This window comes from Lolium perenne, chromosome 4, assembly GCF_019359855.2.
Source record: "Lolium perenne isolate Kyuss_39 chromosome 4, Kyuss_2.0, whole genome shotgun sequence".
Lineage (NCBI taxonomy): Eukaryota > Viridiplantae > Streptophyta > Magnoliopsida > Poales > Poaceae > Lolium > Lolium perenne.
Genome location: NC_067247.2, coordinates 146170333 through 146190006, shown reverse-complemented (window position 1 = coordinate 146190006; position 19674 = coordinate 146170333).

Here is a 19674-nt window from a genome sequence, read left to right as displayed (position 1 = left end):
ATGATAAATTGAAAGATTAGTACATTCAGGTTAGATTGGACCATGGAGCTGACAAGCTGCAGTTGTATACATGTATTTCATGTTCACCTACATTTGTTCAGGATTGATCGCTGCCATCCTCACGCCTCACGTCGTCGGGGCGATTTGACCATGGCTGCCAAGCACGGCTCATTGCATCCTTTTCTCGATGGCGCCCGCGAAAGACCCTACAAAGCGGGAACTTCAACCACATATACTATCTGACACTCCACCTATGTCAAGGACTAATGAGGCTAAGGACTCTGAATTATGAATTTGAAGCTAATATGGTCTTCTACTTCCATGAGAGATGGGCTCATGATATGTGCGTATTTCAGAGAATTGGTGAGCTATAAAGACAGCGATAAATTCTTGTTTCCAGGTGCAGCATGATGCTTTCAGTGAAAGGATGGCGGAGAGTTTGTAAATAGCAAATGCATCGTGGAAGACATGAGGTATGAGGTATACATTCTTGTGTGTGTTACCAATACCATGTGCGATTATGTTAGACTGTATTGTTGAAACGAGCATAATTTATTTAGTGCTTTGATATAACTTAGTACTAGATTATGGTCTCTCACGTGTGAATCAAATATTTTATTTTTCTTGAAAATGAAATGAGACCTCGACCTCGCTCACATGCCAAGCGTCTCCACCTTAGTTTGGTTACCGGTTATTATGTGCTGGTACTAATGTTTATATATATGTATGGAATTCAAATGGATTGTATTTGTTGAAACAACGTGCGTTGCACGTGCCCTGCTACTAGTAAATGGAAAGAAGTACAAACTTACATGGCTGGAAGGAAATCCCACAAATGGAGAAAAAGCACACCATGTGTATCCTCCGCAAGAGCAATTCCAGTTATATGCACATTAGTTCCTGACAAAAGAACAATAAAAGAAAGTTAAGTCTAGATGAAGGAGAGGCCGATGTCAAATGTAAAATCAATCCTAGTCTAGGCAATTAACCGCTAAGTCTAGATGGAAGAGAAAGAAACCTAAGGACGAGCACCCTATATGGAGGAGCTCAGCAAACGGAGGAGGTAAAGCGGGAGTAACGCATCTCCTCTCCTAGCAATAACAGCTGAAGGGAAACGGTAGAGTTATCTCGCCATAATTCCGCCGCCACCGGCTACAAACCATTACCAGAGTAACGATCGAGCTTCGCCTTGATTCCACGGCCGCTGGGCGCGTTTGCTTCGCTCTGGTAAGATGGGCTGGGATCGGGAGTTCGGATGGAGATAGAGAACATACAATATCAAATGGGCTTTCGAAGCACTGAGCGGCTTATCATTTCTCGGCCCAATTCACGGGAGGGCGTCCAACTTGTTTTTGGGAGTAGCGGCCCTTTGAATGTTGGGCCAGCCGGAAAGAAGTGGCCTGCCGCGGTGAATGTCGCCAGGCGCCTGATTTCGAGGACAGAGCGATCTGGACCATTAAATGATCAAATCGGACGGCTTAGAAGCCTAAATCGCTGTGGTTGCTCCCTAGTAGTTCCATTATACTGTTAACTAATTTCTTCTGACGATTCCATTCTCGTCTTGCTTGTTCATGAAAACTCATTTGGTCCCAATCAGTTTTTGTTTTTGTTTTTGTTTTTCCGGTGTGAATGCGAGGGCCTACAGTTTTTGTTTTTGTTTTTTGCTTGTGGTTTATTTTATTTTTTATTAATTTTTTTAGAGATAAAGTTTTTGACTTTTTTCTATGGAGTTCTGGAATCTGGATGCTGAAGGCTTTCGAATTTGGTTTTGATTTTCTTGCTCGAGTGTGGGTCGAATTTGGTTGTGCTGGTTATTTCGAGGTCATGTCGTCTCAGGCAATTTGAGGTTCACAGTGTTTTCTGGCTGTTCACATGAATGTTTTTTTTTGCGAATCAGAGAGCTTTATAAACTTTCACATGGAATGTTGTTGCAACTAGCCGTTTTCATGTGAGTTGAAAAGTTTGGGATATACCTTTTATTCGTGAAAACTTACAAGATACTTGGCAAGTAAGCAACCTCTAGACTTGGTTTAGGAGTACTTCTAAGAGATATTTAATATGCTACCTACATTATATAAGTTATAGCGAGTTGGCAACCACACTCAAACTCATTTTACCGTGAATTCACTTGCGCAAATCATAACTATCACTTTTACTAATCAGCTAAAGTAGTTGATGTAAGTGTTTAATAGCTAAATCTAGATAGGTCAAATATTAACTACTTAGTTAAAGATAGTATTCTTTTCACCGGTGTTCAAAAGAATAGTTTAAAAACAATATAACACATATAAGGGATCAATTAAAAACTAAATAAGATCTCGTGTACCACGAGATAGAATTAAAAAGCATCTAATTTCAAACTCTAGTAGAGTATAAGATAGTGTCTACCAACCGAAGACTTAAAGTGAAAGATCAACATGTCCATAAATTCATTCGAAGGAAATCTTTGTGCAATGACAAAAATTATGCAAATATTGTCTTGAGACAAAAATTCTTCTAGTTTCTTCAGGCCAAATAAATCTAAGGAAATATTTAAGGCGAGGATGAAAATCATGCAAAACAGTCAAATGAGCATTATGGGACATCAAATTTGATAAAGCTTGAAGTTATGAAAAGAAGCATAAGCAAGCAAGAGACGAATAGCTTCAAGGGGAGCAATAGGCGCAAAGGTGTCCTTAAAGTCCATACCTTCTTTTTTAGGAAAAGCCTTGCCCCACTAACCTTCTTGCTTTATTTCTTCTGACGATTCCATTCTCGTCTTGCTTGTTCATGAAAACTCATTTGGTCCCAATCACATCTATGCAATGATCTTTCGGTCTCTCAACAAAATATCACACTTCATTGCGGGTGAATCACTCGAGTTCTTCTTGCATGGCAATCATCCAATATGGATTAATCAAGGCCTCATGTACCTTGAGTGGCTCAAAACTACATACAAAAGCATGACATTGACAAAAGGTTGTTAGAAGAACTACGTGTCTACAAGTTACCACTCCCTTGGATATCCTTTCGAGGATCTTGTCTACTTGCATCCCATTTAACTTTGCGACATTCTTGATCTTCCGGATGGTTCCTTCATGATCAACAAATTAATCTCTCGGTTGATATTGATCATGAACAATAACTTGTATTTGATCTTCAGGTTGAGAGTACGACGTTCCCGGCGGTGACATGCCCCCGCACTCATGTTATAACTCGAGAAAAAACCAACTGAACGCAAAACCCTGAAAAATGCTCAGCAAATAAATCAGGCAGAAGAAGCATGAGCAGCGGGATTTCCCGTTCCAACACCGGCGGTTTACTCGTATGCTGGTTAGGCCAGATACATCTGTTACATCAAAAAAAGTATTCTCAAGAGGTGGCGAACAAAAGCAGTTCTATGGTTTACAAACCTAGGTTGTTTTAGCACCACAGATGCTAGACCTGAGGGGCCTCTTTTTGCAGAGGAGCAGGAAAAGTTTGAGAAGGTCGACACCATGTTTAAGGCGGCCTTGTTCAGCATTCTTGGGGACAACATTGTTGACCCGTACATGGCTTTCGACCAGGGTAAAGATGCGTGGGATGCGCTCGAGGCCAAATTTGGGGTCTCAGACGCTCGCACTGAATTGTATGTCATGGAGCAATACTATGACTACAGGATGACTGATGAGCGTTCCGTGGTTGAGCAGGCTCATGAGATTCAGTCCCTTGCCAAAGAACTCGAGCAGTTTAAGTGTACCTTACCAGACAAATTTGTGGTCGGAGGCATTATTGCCAAGCTTCCTCCCTCGTGGAGGAATTTTGCTACTTCTCTGAAACATAAGAGATAAGAGTTTTCCGTTTCGGATCTCATTGGCTCGCTTCATGTGGAAGAGAAGGCGAGGGCAAAGGACACACGTGCTCGTAGTTTTGAGGGAGGTTCTAGTGCCAATGTGGTACAGAAGAAGAACTTTCAATCTCACAAGTCTAAGAATAAGAACAATGGAAAAGGCAAGTTTGACGAGAAGAACAAAGCCTCCAACTCAACCAACTTCAAGAGGAAGACTCCTTATAAGAAGAAAGGGAACTGCCATGTTTGTGGTGCTCCTGGACATTGGGCTCCTGATTGCCCAGAACGCCATGATCGGCGTGGGAACAGAGGCAAGTCCGCAAATGTTGTTATTGGCGTTGATACTGAAATGAAGGACGTTGGGTATGGTATTTCTCCTACTGTCATTTCAGTATGTAATTCTCCTGATTGGTGGATAGACACTGGAGCCAATACACGTGTATGTTCTGATGTCTCTATGTTTTATTCTTATCAGGTCGCAAAGATTTCCTCCGTGCTGATGGGAAACGGCTCACGTGCTTCTGTTCGAGGTGTTGGTACGGTGGATCTGAAGTTTACTTCGGGAAAGACCATCCAGCTGAAGAATGTGCAGCACGTTCCCTCCATTAATAAGAATCTCGTTAGCGGATCACTTTTATGTCGAGGTGGTTTTAAGTTGGTTTTTGAGTCCAATAAAGTTGTAATTTCCAAGTGTGGACAATTTGTTGGAAATGGTTATGTGTGCGGAGGCTTGTTCCGCTTATCTTTGTCAGACTTATGTACTCAAATTATTAATCATGTTTGCAACGATAGTGAGTCCGATATTTGGCATTCACGACTTTGTCATATTAATTTTGGGTGCATGACGCGGCTAGCGAATATGAATATAATTCCAAAATTTGCTATTGTCAAGAAATTCAAGTGTCAAGTATGTGTGCAAGCTAAGCAACCACATAAGTCTCACAAGACTGCGGAGGCAAGAGACTTGGCAACGTTGGAGCTTATACATTCGGATCTTTGTGAAATGAGTGGTGAATTGACAAAAGGAGGGAAAACATACTTCATGACTTTAATTGATGACTCTACTCGATATTGTTATGTGTACCTCCTGAAATCTAAAAATGAAGCTCTTAATCACTTCAAAATCTTTAAAGCTGCAGCAGAAAACCAACTTGATCGAAAGATCAAACGGCTAAGGTCCGATAATTGTAAAAAATAGTATGAGAACACTCAAAAAAACAATATATAAAAAGAAAACGACGGCAGAGTAACCTACGAGCTAACGAGGGCATCATTGTAAGGGTTGAAGGCCTCCTGCTCTTCGGGAGTAGTTTCTTCAGCAGGTGATCCGCCGGGTTTGGAGGTGCCGGAGTCCTCGACATCACCCTTTTTTCTCTTATTCTTTGGGGAAGCAACGGAAGGGAGAGAGTGCACCGACTCGGAAGCGTCGGATTCAGTCTCTCTTTCAGAGGAAGCCGCGGATTTTTGAGATCCCACGACTTCGCTCTCAGGGCGAGAAGTACCCTGCGCGTCGTCAATAACGACGGTACGTTCATCAACCTCCCCACCTTCAGGAAGGGGAGGCAGGGAGGACAAAACTTGGTGTTTCCGAAGAAGAAAATCATCAACAGAAAGTTCAGCAAAATAGTAGTCGAGACAATAAAAACTCAGGAAGACAATTTATGCAAGATAGTAGTCGAAAGAACAAAATGGCAAAAGGCCAAGTCATTTACCTTGGGAAGGGGATTGGCGTTGTTGTACGGCTCTACTCGGCAAGAAGATGGAACTGAATCTTTCTTGCTTAGAGATGAAACATGTCGGACGAGCTTCTCCAAATCCTTCACAGAGAGATCTTCGGATATGCGGTCGACGTCTTTATCGCCAGCATACAGCCACAAAGGGTTTTTGCGAGCCTGCAGAGGCTGCACCCTAATCCTAAGGAAATGCGCAGTAATCTGAATACCCGATAATTCTTTGCATCGGGTATTCTGCAGCTCATGGATGCGCTTCATCAGCGCATCTGTCGCCATTTTCTCTTCTTCGGTGGCTTCTGCGTCCCAGGATCGGCGCCGAAATTTTTTTGCGCTACCATCAAAGGGGCGATGTTGTATTCCAGCGAGTCGGAGCATTCCTCGCGGACGTATAACCATCTCCTACGCCACCCTTGGACGGAGTCGGGGAATTTGACGTCGAAATAATCGACGTCAGGATGGACACAGATAACAACACCACCTATATTGTAGGCGATGTTGTGGGAGCTATTGCGACGAATGCAGAAAATGCATTTCCACAGAGCCCAATTAGGTTGGGTCCCGAGAAAGCACTCACAGAGGATGATAAAGATAGAAATATGGAGGATAGAATTGGGAGTCAGCTGGTGCAGCTGCAGCCCGTACACGAAAAGCAATCCACGAAGGAATTCATGGATAGGAGCGGAGAGACCGCGGATGAGGTGGTCAACAAAGGTTACCCGATATTGGATGGGGGCGCCGGAAAGCTTTCTTCACTGGGGAAGATTAGCGCTCCCTCCTTCTTCATCAAGCCAAGCCTCTTCATCAAGTTCGAGTCTTGGTTTGAGATCTTGGATCTCTCCCACTCGGAAACCTCCAGATCTTGCGCCGCCATGCTTGTCTCTGGAGTGGTGTGCTTGGTGAGCCTCGCCCGCGGTGGCATCAACGTTGGCGTTGGAAAGATTGGGGAGGAGGACGAGCGCACGAGCTTGCTTGGTTGCAATGGAAATTTTTGACAGAGAGAGGATATGAGCGCGGCGCAGCGAAGGGGACTTCTGAGGAAGAAGAAGACTATTTATGCCAGGCCAGCGAAACGCCGCGACCTTGGATGGTGGGAGAATGGATTTGATGCCCTACACGTGTTCCCAAGGGTAAAAACGTATTTTTACTACGAGTGACCTAGACAAGCGCCACAGTGCGCGTGCCAGAAAAAGCGGAGGACGTGTGTCCCCCACTTGCGTAACGTGCCAAAAACCGCAGACTTTCGGCCCCACAGGTCAGTGACAGGACAGGACTCGCGTTTTCCCGATACAGTGATCGTGGCCATCATCAGCGCTGATGTCACTTTAAAGAAAAACTTCGACTGCGGTGTTTTGAAGATTGGTGGCAGAGGAACATCATTGGTAACTTTGAGAGCTTTTGATCAAATACAAGTTTTTGCTCAAATGCTCGGGGGCTACTTTTTTAAGGAGTTTGATAAAGAGATGGTTCATACCGACAAAAAATTGAGCCTACAGCCAAGTATAAATACTCAACTGTAGCATCGGGGGCTACTCCCATCGGGAGCGCTGGTCGCACACCCGATAAAGATGAAAGCAATGAAAGAAGTTGACAAATATAGCGATAGCAGCATTAAAAAGGTGAGCCTACAACCAAGTACAAGCACTTGGCTGTAGCCTCGGGGGCTACTCCCATCGAGAACGCTGTTCGCGTACCGGATGAAATTAAAAATGTCATAGTGAGCATATTTCGAGTTATGGAATAACTCTTCATATACTCCCATCGGGAAGACAAAATAAGCAAAATACAAGTCATCCGGTGACTCGAATAAATGTGCTATTCCAGCAGCCAAAAAAGGCACTCGACAATATATTCTCAGAGCGCCTCAGTCGCGATTTGATCTCTGAATGCCGCAAAACTTTGCGAAGGTAAGACCCCGGGATCCGTCATGCGCGGCGTAGCATCACCTCTGAATGCGTTCTGCTACTTTTTCCGTATCAACAGATACGAAGAAAAATCAGAACGAACGCGTTAGGTACCCGATAAAACATAACTGGAATTTGACATCTGGTAAGACCTTAAGCGGCATATGTCGAATTACACCAGTATCCCGAGATCATGTCCAGGGATGTGATCTTGAAGTAGGTTTTTGCGGGATTGCCACAAGAGCAGTTAACTGGTACCTGATCCGTCAGATGAACCAGCCCCAACTGTCGTTATCCCTGTACAATATACGATTGTTTTATGGAAGTTATTTACTAACTCGAAGAAATCATATGATAATTGTAAAGATGGAGATTTTTCCTGATTCTTCGATTCAAGCAAAATCTCGGGAGCTACTGACATAGACATCCCCAATGGGCCTGCCGAAGATGGTACCCGGGGTTTACTGAAGGCCCACGACCCGAAGTTTATGAAGCCCGGAAGCCCAATTACGAGTTAGTTTTGGAAAGATAGAGTTGTATTAGGAATAAGACTTGTAACTATTACGGGACGAACTCAAAGAGTCTCCCGGTTTCTGTAACTTGTACATCACGAAACCTTCGGCTCCGCCTCCTGTATAAGGGGGAGTCGAAGGAGAAAGAAAGGATCGATTTCATTGTCAACACAACCCTAATTTTCTAGCAGTCGAGTACTTTTCCGACTGAACCCTCGAGATCTACTTGCCCTCTACTTCCAACTAAAACCCTAGTCTACAATCTGTAGGCATTGACAAGTCGATACCTTGTCAGTGGTGGGGAGTATTTTTCCAACGAGTTTGATTCTTTTTGTGCGGAACATGGTATTATCCATGAGAGGATGCCTCCCTACTCACCTCAGTCAAATGGGGTGGCCGAAAGAAAGAACCGTACTCTAACTGATTTCGTTAACATCATGTTAGAAACATCGGGTCTATCCAAGGCATGGTGGGGGGAGGCGATATTGACTGCATGTCATGTCCTAAACTGTGTCCCCACAAAGAACAAAACTATCGTCGTGGTGAACAGACAGATGCCATGGGATGGCTTGAGTTGGGGCCGAATGTGCGCTAGAGGATTCGGGGGAGGGTTTTGGTAACACAAGGATGGAACACGGGTGGAATACCGGTATCTTATTGATGAGCTTGGCCTTGGCCAGAGGTTGAAGAAGTATAGTACAAGCTCTTGCCCTAGGTGTAATCTACCAACTCATGACCTCTCAAGTACTGAATGTGAATATCGAATGCCCCGCGCAAGGGTGTGCTCCCTCTCCGGGCTGGTCTCCTCGGGTTCTTCGAGCTTGGAGGCGCCTTTGACTTGAGGTGGGTGGGGAAAAGTGGAGGATTTGGTTAGATCCGCCCCACCCGGTACCTTAAGTCAAGTTCGAAAGCGGTAGTACCACTCGTATGAGCGGTAGAACCGCTTACCGGTACTTAACCGGTACTTCTGGCGGTAGTACCACGCCTGGGCAAAATCCTGACTGCCATCAGGACACTGCACAGGAGCGGTAGTACCGGCCTGACCACCGGTAATACCGGTCTCCAAAGCTCAGAAAACCCAGATTATGGTGTAGGCTTGTGCGTTTAGACTGAAATGGCTCAAAAGGTGGGTATTGACTTAGGATTAGATGGAGAAACTGTTAAGGTACTACTCAACCAAACTTGCAAGAGTCAACATGAAAAGCCAAGCTTGGGTGAATCTCCCACAAAGAACATGGAGAAACAAGAACCAAAAGCAAATGGAAACAAAAGAAAATCAAAGAAAGTCAAAAAGAACCAAAGAGAACCAAAAACTCCTCAAAGAGGAGGTTGGTGGCCTCGGCCACCGTGTAAGAGTATAATAACGTGAAGTCGCGTAGATGTATCTAGGACTCACAACTAAGACTCAACATGAAGCTCATTAGTCACTTGTTTGAAAAATAGAGTATGTTTTGGATTTATTTATGCATTATGGGGGGAGGGATAGCTCAATAAGTTTAAACCGCGCTCCACCTATGTTCATGCGTGCTTTCCATCAAGACATTGGTTAGAGAGTGGTATGTGCGCACAATGGTCAAGCAAAGTTCAACGGATCAATGATATTTAACTCATGCCACAACTCTATGAATCTCTTCTCATCCAAGGGCTTTGTGAAAATGTCCGCCAATTGATCCTTGGTGCCAATGAAGGATATAACAATATCGCCCCTAGCAATGTGATCCCGAATGAAGTGATTCCTTTTCTCAATGTGCTTCGTCTTCCCATGAAGAACCGTATTGTAGGCGATCTTGATGGCTGTCTCATTATCACACAAAAGAGGGACCTTGCTATACTCAATTCCATAATCCCGCAAGGTTTGCCTCATCCATAAGATTTGAGCACAACTGCTAGCTGCGGCAACATATTCGGCCTCCGCGGTAGAGACGGAGACACAATTTTGCTTCTTTGAGTACCAACACACCAAAGATCTTCCAAGAAAGTGACAAGCACCCGAAGTAGACTTCCTATCAACCTTGTTGATACGTCTCAAACGTATCTATAATTTCTTATGTTCCATGCTACTTTTATGATGATACCCACATGTTTTATACACACTTTATGTCATTATTATGCATTTTCCGGCACTAACCTATTGACGAGATGCCGAAGAGCCAGTTGTTGTTTTCTATTGTTTTTGGTTTCAGAAATCCTACAAAGGAAATATTCTCGGAATTGGACGAAATCAACGCCCAGAGTCTTATTTTTCCACGAAGCTTCCAGAAGACCGAAGGGGATACGAAGTGGGGCCACGAGGTGGCGACACACCAAGGCGGCGCGGCCAAGGAGGGGCCCGCGCCGCCCTAGTGTGTGGGCCCATCGTGACGCCTCCAACCCTACCCTTCCGCCTACTTATAGCCTTCGTCGCGAAAACCCATGTACCGAGAGCCACGATACGGAAATAGTTCTAGAGACGCAGCCGCCGCCAATCCCATCTCGGGGGATTCAGGAGATTGCCTCCGGCACCCTGCCGGAGAGGGGAATCATCTCCCGGAGGACTCTTCATCACCATGATCGCCTCCGGATTGATGTGTGAGTAGTTCATCCTTGGACTATGGGTCCATAGCAGTAGCTAGATGGTTGTCTTCTCCTCATTGTGCTATCATGTTAGATCTTGTGAGCTGCCTATCATGATCAAGATCATCTATTTGTAATGCTACATGTTGTGTTTGTTGGGATCTGATGAATATGGAATACTATGTCAAGTTGATTATCAATCTATCATATATGTGTTGTTTATGTTCTTGCATGCTCTCCGTTGCTAGTAGAGGCTCTGGCCAAGTTGATACTTGTGACTCCAAGAGGGAGTATTTATGCTCGATAGTGGGTTCATGCCTCCATTGAATCTGGGACAAAGGATGAAAGTTCTAAGGTTGTGGATGTGCTGTTGCCACTAGGGATAAAACATCGATGCTTTGTCTAAGGATATTTGTGTTGATTACATTACGCACCATACTTAATGCAATTGTCTGTTGTTTGCAACTTAATACTGGAAGGGGTGCGGATGCTAACCCGAAGGTGGACTTTTTAGGCATAGATGCATGCTGGATAGCGGTCTATGTACTTTGTCGTAATGCCCTGATTAAATCTCATAGTAGTCATCGTGATATGTATGTGCATTGTTATACCCTGTTTATTTGTCAATTGCCCAACTGTAATTTGTTCACCCAACATGCTATTTCTTATTGGAGAGACACCACTAGTGAACTGTGGACCCCGGTCCAGTCTTTTACATCTGAATACAATCTACTGCAATACTTGTTCTTTACTGTTCTTCGCAAACAAACATCATTGATACGTCTCCGACGTATCGATAATTTCTTATGTTCCATGCCACATTATTGATGTTATCTACATGTTTTATGCACACTTTATGTCATATTCGTGCATTTTCTGGAACTAACCTATTAACAAGATGCCGAAGTGCCGATTCTTTGTTTCTGCTGTTTTTGGTTTCAGAAATCCTAGTAACGAAATATTCTCGGAATTGGACGAAATCAACGCCCAGGGTCCTATTTTGCCACGAAGCTTCCGTAAGTCCGAAGAGGAGACGAAGAGGGGCCACGAGGGGGCCACACCCTAGGGCGGCGCGGCCCCTTGGCCGCGCGGCCTGTGGTGTGGGGCCCTCGTGCCGCCTCTTGACCTGCCCTTCCGCCTACTTAAAGCCTCCGTTGCGAAACCCCGACCGAGAGCCACGATACGGAAAACCTTCCAGAGACGCCGCCGCCGCCGATCCCATCTCGGGGGATCCAGGAGATCGCCTCCGGCACCCTGCCGGAGAGGGGAATCATCTCCCGGAGGACTCTACGCCGCCATGGTCGCCTCCGGAGTGATGTGTGAGTAGTCTACCCCTGGACTATGGGTCCATAGCAGTAGCTAGATGGTTGTCTTCTCCCCATTGTGCTTCATTGTCGGATCTTGTGAGCTGCCTAACATGATCAAGATCATCTATCTGTAATTCTATATGTTGCGTTTGTTGGGATCCGATGAATAGAGAATACTTGTTATGTTGATTATCAAAGTTATATCTATGTGTTGTTTATGATCTTGCATGCTCTCCGTTACTAGTAGATGCTCTGGCCAAGTAGATGCTTGTAACTCCAAGAGGGAGTATTTATGCTCGATAGTGGGTTCATGCCTACATTGACACATGGGACAGTGACAGAAAGTTCTAAGGTTGTGTTGTGCTTTGTTGCCACTAGGGATAAAACATTGATGCTATGTCTAAGGATGTAGTTGTTGATTACATTACGCACCATACTTAATGCAATTGTCTCGTTGCTTTGCAACTTAATACCGGAGGGGGTTCGGATGATAACTCGAAGGTGGACTTTTTAGGCATAGATGCAGTTGGATGGCGGTCTATGTACTTTGTCGTAATGCCCAATTAAATCTCACTATACTCATCATAATATGTATGTGCATGGTCATGCCCTCTTTATTTGTCAATTGCCCAACTGTAATTTGTTCACCCAACATGCTGTTTGTCTTATGGGAGAGACACCTCTAGTGAACTGTGGATCCCGGTCCAATTCTCTATACTGAAATACAATCTCTTGCACATCTTGTTCTCTGTTTTCTGCAAACAATCATCTTCCACACAATACGGTTAATCCTTTGTTACAGCAAGCCGGTGAGATTGACAACCTCACTGTTTCGTTGGGGCAAAGTACTTTGGTTGTGTTGTGCAGGTTCCACGTTGGCGCCGGAATCCCTGGTGTTGCGCCGCACTACATCCCGCCGCCATCAACCTTCAACGTGCTTCTTGGCTCCTCCTGGTTCGATAAACCTTGGTTTCTTTCTGAGGGAAAACTTGCTGCTGTGCGCATCATACCTTCCTCTTGGGGTTCCCAACGAACGTGTGAGTTACACGCCATCAAGCTCTTTTTCTGGCGCCGTTGCCGGGGAGATCAAGACACGCTGCAAGGGGAGTCTCCACTTCCTAATCTCTTTACTTTGTTTTTGTCTTGCTTAGTTTTATTTACTACTTTGTTTGCTGCACTAAATCAAAATACAAAAAAATTAGTTGCTAGTTTTACTTTATTTGCTATCTTGTTTGCTATATCAAAAACACAAAAAAATTAGTTACTTGCATTTACTTTACTTATTTCATCATGTTTCCTCCTAAGTTTGTTCTTAAGAGAGTGGATTTGGTGACCACGTGTGTACGTACGCACGCAGTGTCTGTCGTTGGATCTGCTTTCAGATTGTATTCAATGCTCACGGCCAACACACGGCGTTGAATCACTTTTTTCGCTGTTGTTCACTTGTGGACCCGACGGCAGCTATTGTCGGCCAGTACAAGGCAAAAAGAGAACCCAAAAAGAATAAATAAGAGCCCCCAACCCCATCTTCCCCACTAGCAGCCCGTCGTTTCCGAGCTCATAGTGTCTGCCATGGCCGCCCCTCAACTCCGTTGACCTGATTCGGCCAGCGAGGTAGGGGGCGTGGCATTGGGAGCGCGATGCAGCCGATGGCGGCGCGGAATACCTCGAGGTAGCAGACTCCACCATGGTCGTATCAACGGAGGGGCGGCGTGGAGCAGCTGCGGAGGAGCTCGAGGTGGCGCTGGAGATGCTGCATGCTGGAGCTCGAGGCGGGAATCCTACCCCGCTCCCTGATCCACATCGCCTAACTCGGCCGCTCCTGAAGAGCTCCTCGTATCGTCATGGAGCTTGGGCGGCTTCCCAGACCGCAGAGCCCAACCTTTCTCTCCCCGTCCCTCAAGAGTCACCATGGCGATAACGCCGGCCCGCAACCCGTGCACGCAAGCCGAGGCCGCGGCGTCCTGCAGCGGCGCAGTCGAATCTGGCTGCTCAGGCGTTGCGCGGTCTGAGCCTCAGGCGAGCTCCACAACGAATCTTGGATGGTCATTTTGCCCCTTGTTCCTTTCCAAGTTCATAAATCGGTTGCTTTTTTCATTTCTTGCGCCTCGACAAACTGCTTGCAAATTTGAGCATCGGGTGATTTATCTTCCCCGGATGAAAGTACTAGTAAATGTCATGTAGAGCTTGAAGACGATCTACAGTACTAGGTGGGTCCCGCTATACAGAGCAGGCACTGATGGGAAGGGGGTGACCTGGTTGTTTCTCGGGGCGGTCGCGGAAGAAGCAGACGTACACAGCCAAACGGCACAACAAACGGCGTGAGACACGTGTTGAATAGAAAACGCATGCTCACCTACCCATGTGATCACCGAGCTTCATCCGTTGTTCTTAAAGATGTACCGGTAGGTCGAGGGTCTATCCTTGGGAAAGACAATATAGAAGATTTTTTCACTCATATTAGTACGGTCGAAGATTTTGAAGATAGACACTTGGTAGAACTTGCCCCTACCTATGAAATTGCTGCTGCTGCTTTAGTTCGCATGTTGGAAACTAAATTTGTTAATCTCAATCCTATAATCCAACACATGTTTCTCACACTTGGTGATATGGAAGAAGGGGAAAAGAAAGATTTTGTTTTAGAAACCCTTCTTAGAGAATTTGGTGGTATAGCGAGAGAGGCTAGAAAGGTCTTTGCTAAATTTAATATGCTTGGTTCTTACACCAATTTTGTTAGTCTCCTTGAAAAGATGGATATGGATAGAATAAAGTACACTAATAATATTAATGATGGAGGGGAGATCAAAGCACCAATACCATGTAAACTCTTAGCTATGAATGATGCACTAGAAAATAACTATGCTTGGCTTGTTCCTGAAAATTTGTTTGATGAGAGTAGCACGCCTAAGACTAATGAAAAGGGAGATTCTAAAACTTATGTATCTAATATACTATACCTGGTTGAGAAAACTCCGCACCCCGCTGAGAATGCACCACCCTTCGATAATACTTGATACACACTTTCTGCGCCTAGCTGAAAGGCGTTAAAGAAAAACGCTTATGGGAGACAACCCATGTTTTTACCTACAGTACTTTGTTTTTATTTTGTGTCTTGGAAGTTGTTTACTACTGTAGCAACCTCTCCTTATCTTAGTTTAGTGTTTTGTTGTGCCAAGTAAAGTCGTTGATAGAAAAGTTCATACTAGATTTGGATTACTGCACAGAAACAGATTTCTTTGCTGTCACGAATCTGGGCTGTTTTCCCTGTAGGTAACTCAGAAAATTATGCCAATTTACGTGAGTGATCCTCAGATATGTATGCAACTTTCATTCAATTTGAGCATTTTCATTTGAGCAAGTCTGGTGCCTTGATAAAATTCGTCAATACGAACTGTTCTGTTTTGACAGATTCTGCCTTTTATTTCGCATTGCCTCTTTTGCTATGTTGGATGAATTTCTTTGATCCATTAATGTCCAGTAGCTTTATGCAATGTCCAGAAGTGTTAAGAATGATTGTGTCACCTCTGAATATGTTAATTTTTATTGTCGCTAACCCTCTAATGAGTTGTTCTATGTTTGGTGTGGAGGAAGTTTTCAAGGATCAAGAGAGGAGTATGATGCAACATGATCAAGGAGAGTGAAAGCTCTAAGCTTGGGGATGCCCCGGTGGTTCACCCCTGCATATATTAAGAAGACTCAAGCGTCTAAGCTTGGGGATGCCCAAGGCATCCCCTTCTTCATCGACAACATTATCAGGTTCCTCCCCTGAAACTATATTTTTATTCCATCACATCTTATGTGCTTTTCTTGGAGCGTCGGTTTGTTTTTGTTTTTTGTTTTGTTTGAATAAAATGGATCCTAGCATTCACTTTATGGGAGAGAGACACGCTCCGCTGTAGCATATGGACAAGTATGTCCTTAGTTTCTACTCATAGTATTCATGGCGAAGTTTCTTCTTCGTTAAATTGTTATATGGTTGGAATTGGAAAATGATACATGTAGTAATTGCTATAAATGTCTTGGGTAATGTGATACTTGGCAATTGTTGTGCTCATGTTTAAGCTCTTGCATCATATGCTTTGCACCCATTAATGAAGAAATACATAGAGCATGCTAAAATTTGGTTTGCATATTTGGTTTCTCTAAGGTCTAGATAATTTCTAGTATTGAGTTTGAACAACAAGGAAGACGGTGTAGAGTCTTATAATGTTTACAATATATCTTTTATGTGAGTTTTGCTGCACCGGTTCATCCTTGTGTTTGTTTCAAATAAGCCTTGCTAGCCTAAACCTTGTATCGAGAGGGAATACTTCTCATGCATCCAAATACTTGAGCCAACTACTATGCCATTTGTGTCCACCATACCTACCCACTACATGGTATTTCCCGCCATTCCAAAGTAAATTGCTTGAGTGCTACCTTTAAAATTCCATCATTCACCTTTGCAATATATAGCTCATGGGACAAATAGCTTAAAAACTATTGTGGTATTGAATATGTAATTATGCACTTTATCTCTTATTAAGTTGCTTGTTGTGCGATAACCATGTTTACTGGGGACGCCATCAACTACTCTTTGTTGAATTTCATGTGAGTTGCTATGCATGTTCGTCTTGTCTGAAGTAAGAGCGATCTACCACCTTATGGTTAAGCATGCATATTGTTAGAGAAGAACATTGGGCCGCTAACTAAAGCCATGATCCATGGTGGAAGTTTCAGTTTTGGACAAATATCCTCAATCTCATATGAGAAAATTATTAATTGTTGTTACATGCTTATGCATAAAAGAGGAGTCCATTATCTGTTGTCTATGTTGTCCCGGTATGGATGTCTAAGTTGAGAATAATCAATAGCGAGAAATCCAATGCGAGCTTTCTCCTTAGACCTTTGTACAGGCGGCATAGAGGTACCCCTTTGTGACACTTGGTTAAAACATGTGCATTGCGATGATCCGGTAGTCCAAGCTAATTAGGACAAGGTGCGGGCACTATTAGTACACTATGCATGAGGCTTGCAACTTGTAAGATATAATTTACATGATACATATGCTTTATTACTACCGTTGACAAAATTGTTTCATGTTTTCAAAATCAAAGCTCTAGCACAAATATAGCAATCGATGCTTTTCCTCTATGGAGGACAATTCTTTTACTTTCAATGTTGAGTCAGTTCACCTATTTCTCTCCACCTCAAGAAGCAAACACAATTGTGAACTGTGCATTGATTCCTTCATATTTGCTTATTGCACTTATTATATTACTCTATGTTGACAATATCCATGAGATATACATGTTACAAGTTGAAAGCAACCGCTGAAACTTAATCTTCCTTTGTGTTGCTTCAATGCCTTTACTTTGAATTATTGCTTTATGAGTTAACTCTTATGCAAGACTTATTGATGCTTGTCTTGAAGTGCTATTCATGAAAAGTCTTTGCTATATGATTCACCTGTTTACTCATGTCATATACATTGTTTTGATCGCTGCATTCACTACATATGCTTTACAAATAGTATGATCAAGGTTATGATGGCATGTCACTCCAGAAATTATACGTATTTATCGTTTTACCTGCTCGGGACGAGCAGAACTAAGCTTGGGGATGCTGATACGTCTCCGACGTATCGATAATTTCTTATGTTCCATGCCACATTATTGATGTTATCTACATGTTTTATGCACACTTTATGTCATATTCGTGCATTTTCTGGAACTAACCTATTAACAAGATGCCAAAGTGCCGATTCTTTGTTTTTGCTGTTTTTGGTTTTGAAATCCTAGTAACGAAATATTCTCGGAATTGGACGAAATCAACGCCCAGGGTCCTATTTTGCCACGAAGCTTCCAGAAGTCCGAAGAGGAGACGAAGAGGGGCCACGAGGGGGCCACACCCTAGGGCGGCGCGGCCCCCCCCCTTGGCCGCGCGGCCCTGTGGTGTGGGGCCCTCGTGCCGCCTCTTGACCTGCCCTTCCGCCTACTTAAAGCCTCCGTTGCGAAACCCCCAGTACCGAGAGCCACGATACGGAAAACCTTCCAGAGACGCCGCCGCCGCCGATCCCATCTCGGGGGATCCAGGAGATCGCCTCCGGCACCCTGCCGGAGAGGGGAATCATCTCCCGGAGGACTCTACGCCGCCATGGTCGCCTCCGGAGTGATGTGTGAGTAGTCTACCCCTGGACTATGGGTCCATAGCAGTAGCTAGATGGTTGTCTTCTCCCCATTGTGCTTCATTGTCGGATCTTGTGAGCTGCCTAACATGATCAAGATCATCTATCTGTAATTCTATATGTTGCGTTTGTTGGGATCCGATGAATAGAGAATACTTGTTATGTTGATTATCAAAGTTATATCTATGTGTTGTTTATGATCTTGCATGCTCTCCGTTACTAGTAGATGCTCTGGCCAAGTAGATGCTTGTAACTCCAAGAGGGAGTATTTATGCTCGATAGTGGGTTCATGCCTACATTGACACCGGGACAAGGATGAAAGTTCTAAGGTTGTGTTGTGATGTTGCCACTAGGGATAAAACATTGATGCTATGTCTAAGGATGTAGTTGTTGATTACATTACGCACCATACTTAATGCAATTGTCTGTTGCTTTGCAACTTAATACCGGAGGGGTTCGGATGATAACTTTGAAGGTGGACTTTTTAGGCATAGATGCGGTTGGATGGCGGTCTATGTACTTTGTCGTAATGCCCAATTAAATCTCACTATACTCATCATAATATGTATGTGCATGGTCATGCCCTCTTTATTTGTCAATTGCCCAACTGTAATTTGTTCACCCAACATGCTGTTTGTCTTATGGGAGAGACACCTCTAGTGAACTGTGGATCCCGGTCCAATTCTCTATACTGAAATACAATCTACTGCAATACTGTTCTACTGTTTTCTGCAAACAATCATCTTCCACACAATACGGTTAATCCTTTGTTACAGCAAGCCGGTGAGATTGACAACCTCACTGTTTCATTGGGGCAAAGTACTTTGGTTGTGTTGTGCAGGTTCCACGTTGGCGCCGGAATCCCTGGTGTTGTGATACGTCTCCGACGTATCGATAATTTCTTATGTTCCATGCCACATTATTGATGTTATCTACATGTTTTATGCACACTTTATGTCATATTCGTGCATTTTCTGGAACTAACCTATTAACAAGATGCCGAAGTGCCAGTTCTGTCTGCTGTTTTGGTTCCAGAAAGGCTGTTCGGGCAATATTCTCGGAATTGGACGAAATCAACGCCAAACCTCCTATTTTTCCCGGAAGGCTCCAGAACACCGAAGAAGAGTCGGAGAGGGGCCAGGGGGCCACCACACCACATGGCGGCGCGGGCCAGACCCTGGCCGCGCCGGCCTAGGGTGTGGCGCCCCCAGGTGCCCCCCTGCGCCGCCTCTTCGCCTATAAAATCCCTTTCGACCTAAAAACGCAGTACCAATTGACGAAACTCCAGAAAGACTCCAGGGGCGCCGCCGCCATCGCGAAACTCCAATTCGGGGGACAGAACTCTGTTTCGGCACCTGCCGGGACGGGAATTGCCCCTGAGCCATCTCCACCGCCGTCTTCACCGCCATCTTCACCGCCATCGCTGCCTCCACGATGAGGAGGGAGTAATCCACCCCCGAGGCTGAGGGCTCCGCTGTAGCTATGTGGTTCATCTCTCTCCCATGTACCTCAATACAATAATCTCATGAGCTGCTTTACATGATTGAGATTCATATGAGTTTTGTATCACAATTCATCTATGTGCTACTCTAGTGATGTTATTAAAGTATTCTATTCCTCCTGCATGGTGTAAAGTGGACAGGGTGTGCACCATGTGGTTCTTGTCGTAGGGTATGATCATGATCTCTTGTGGA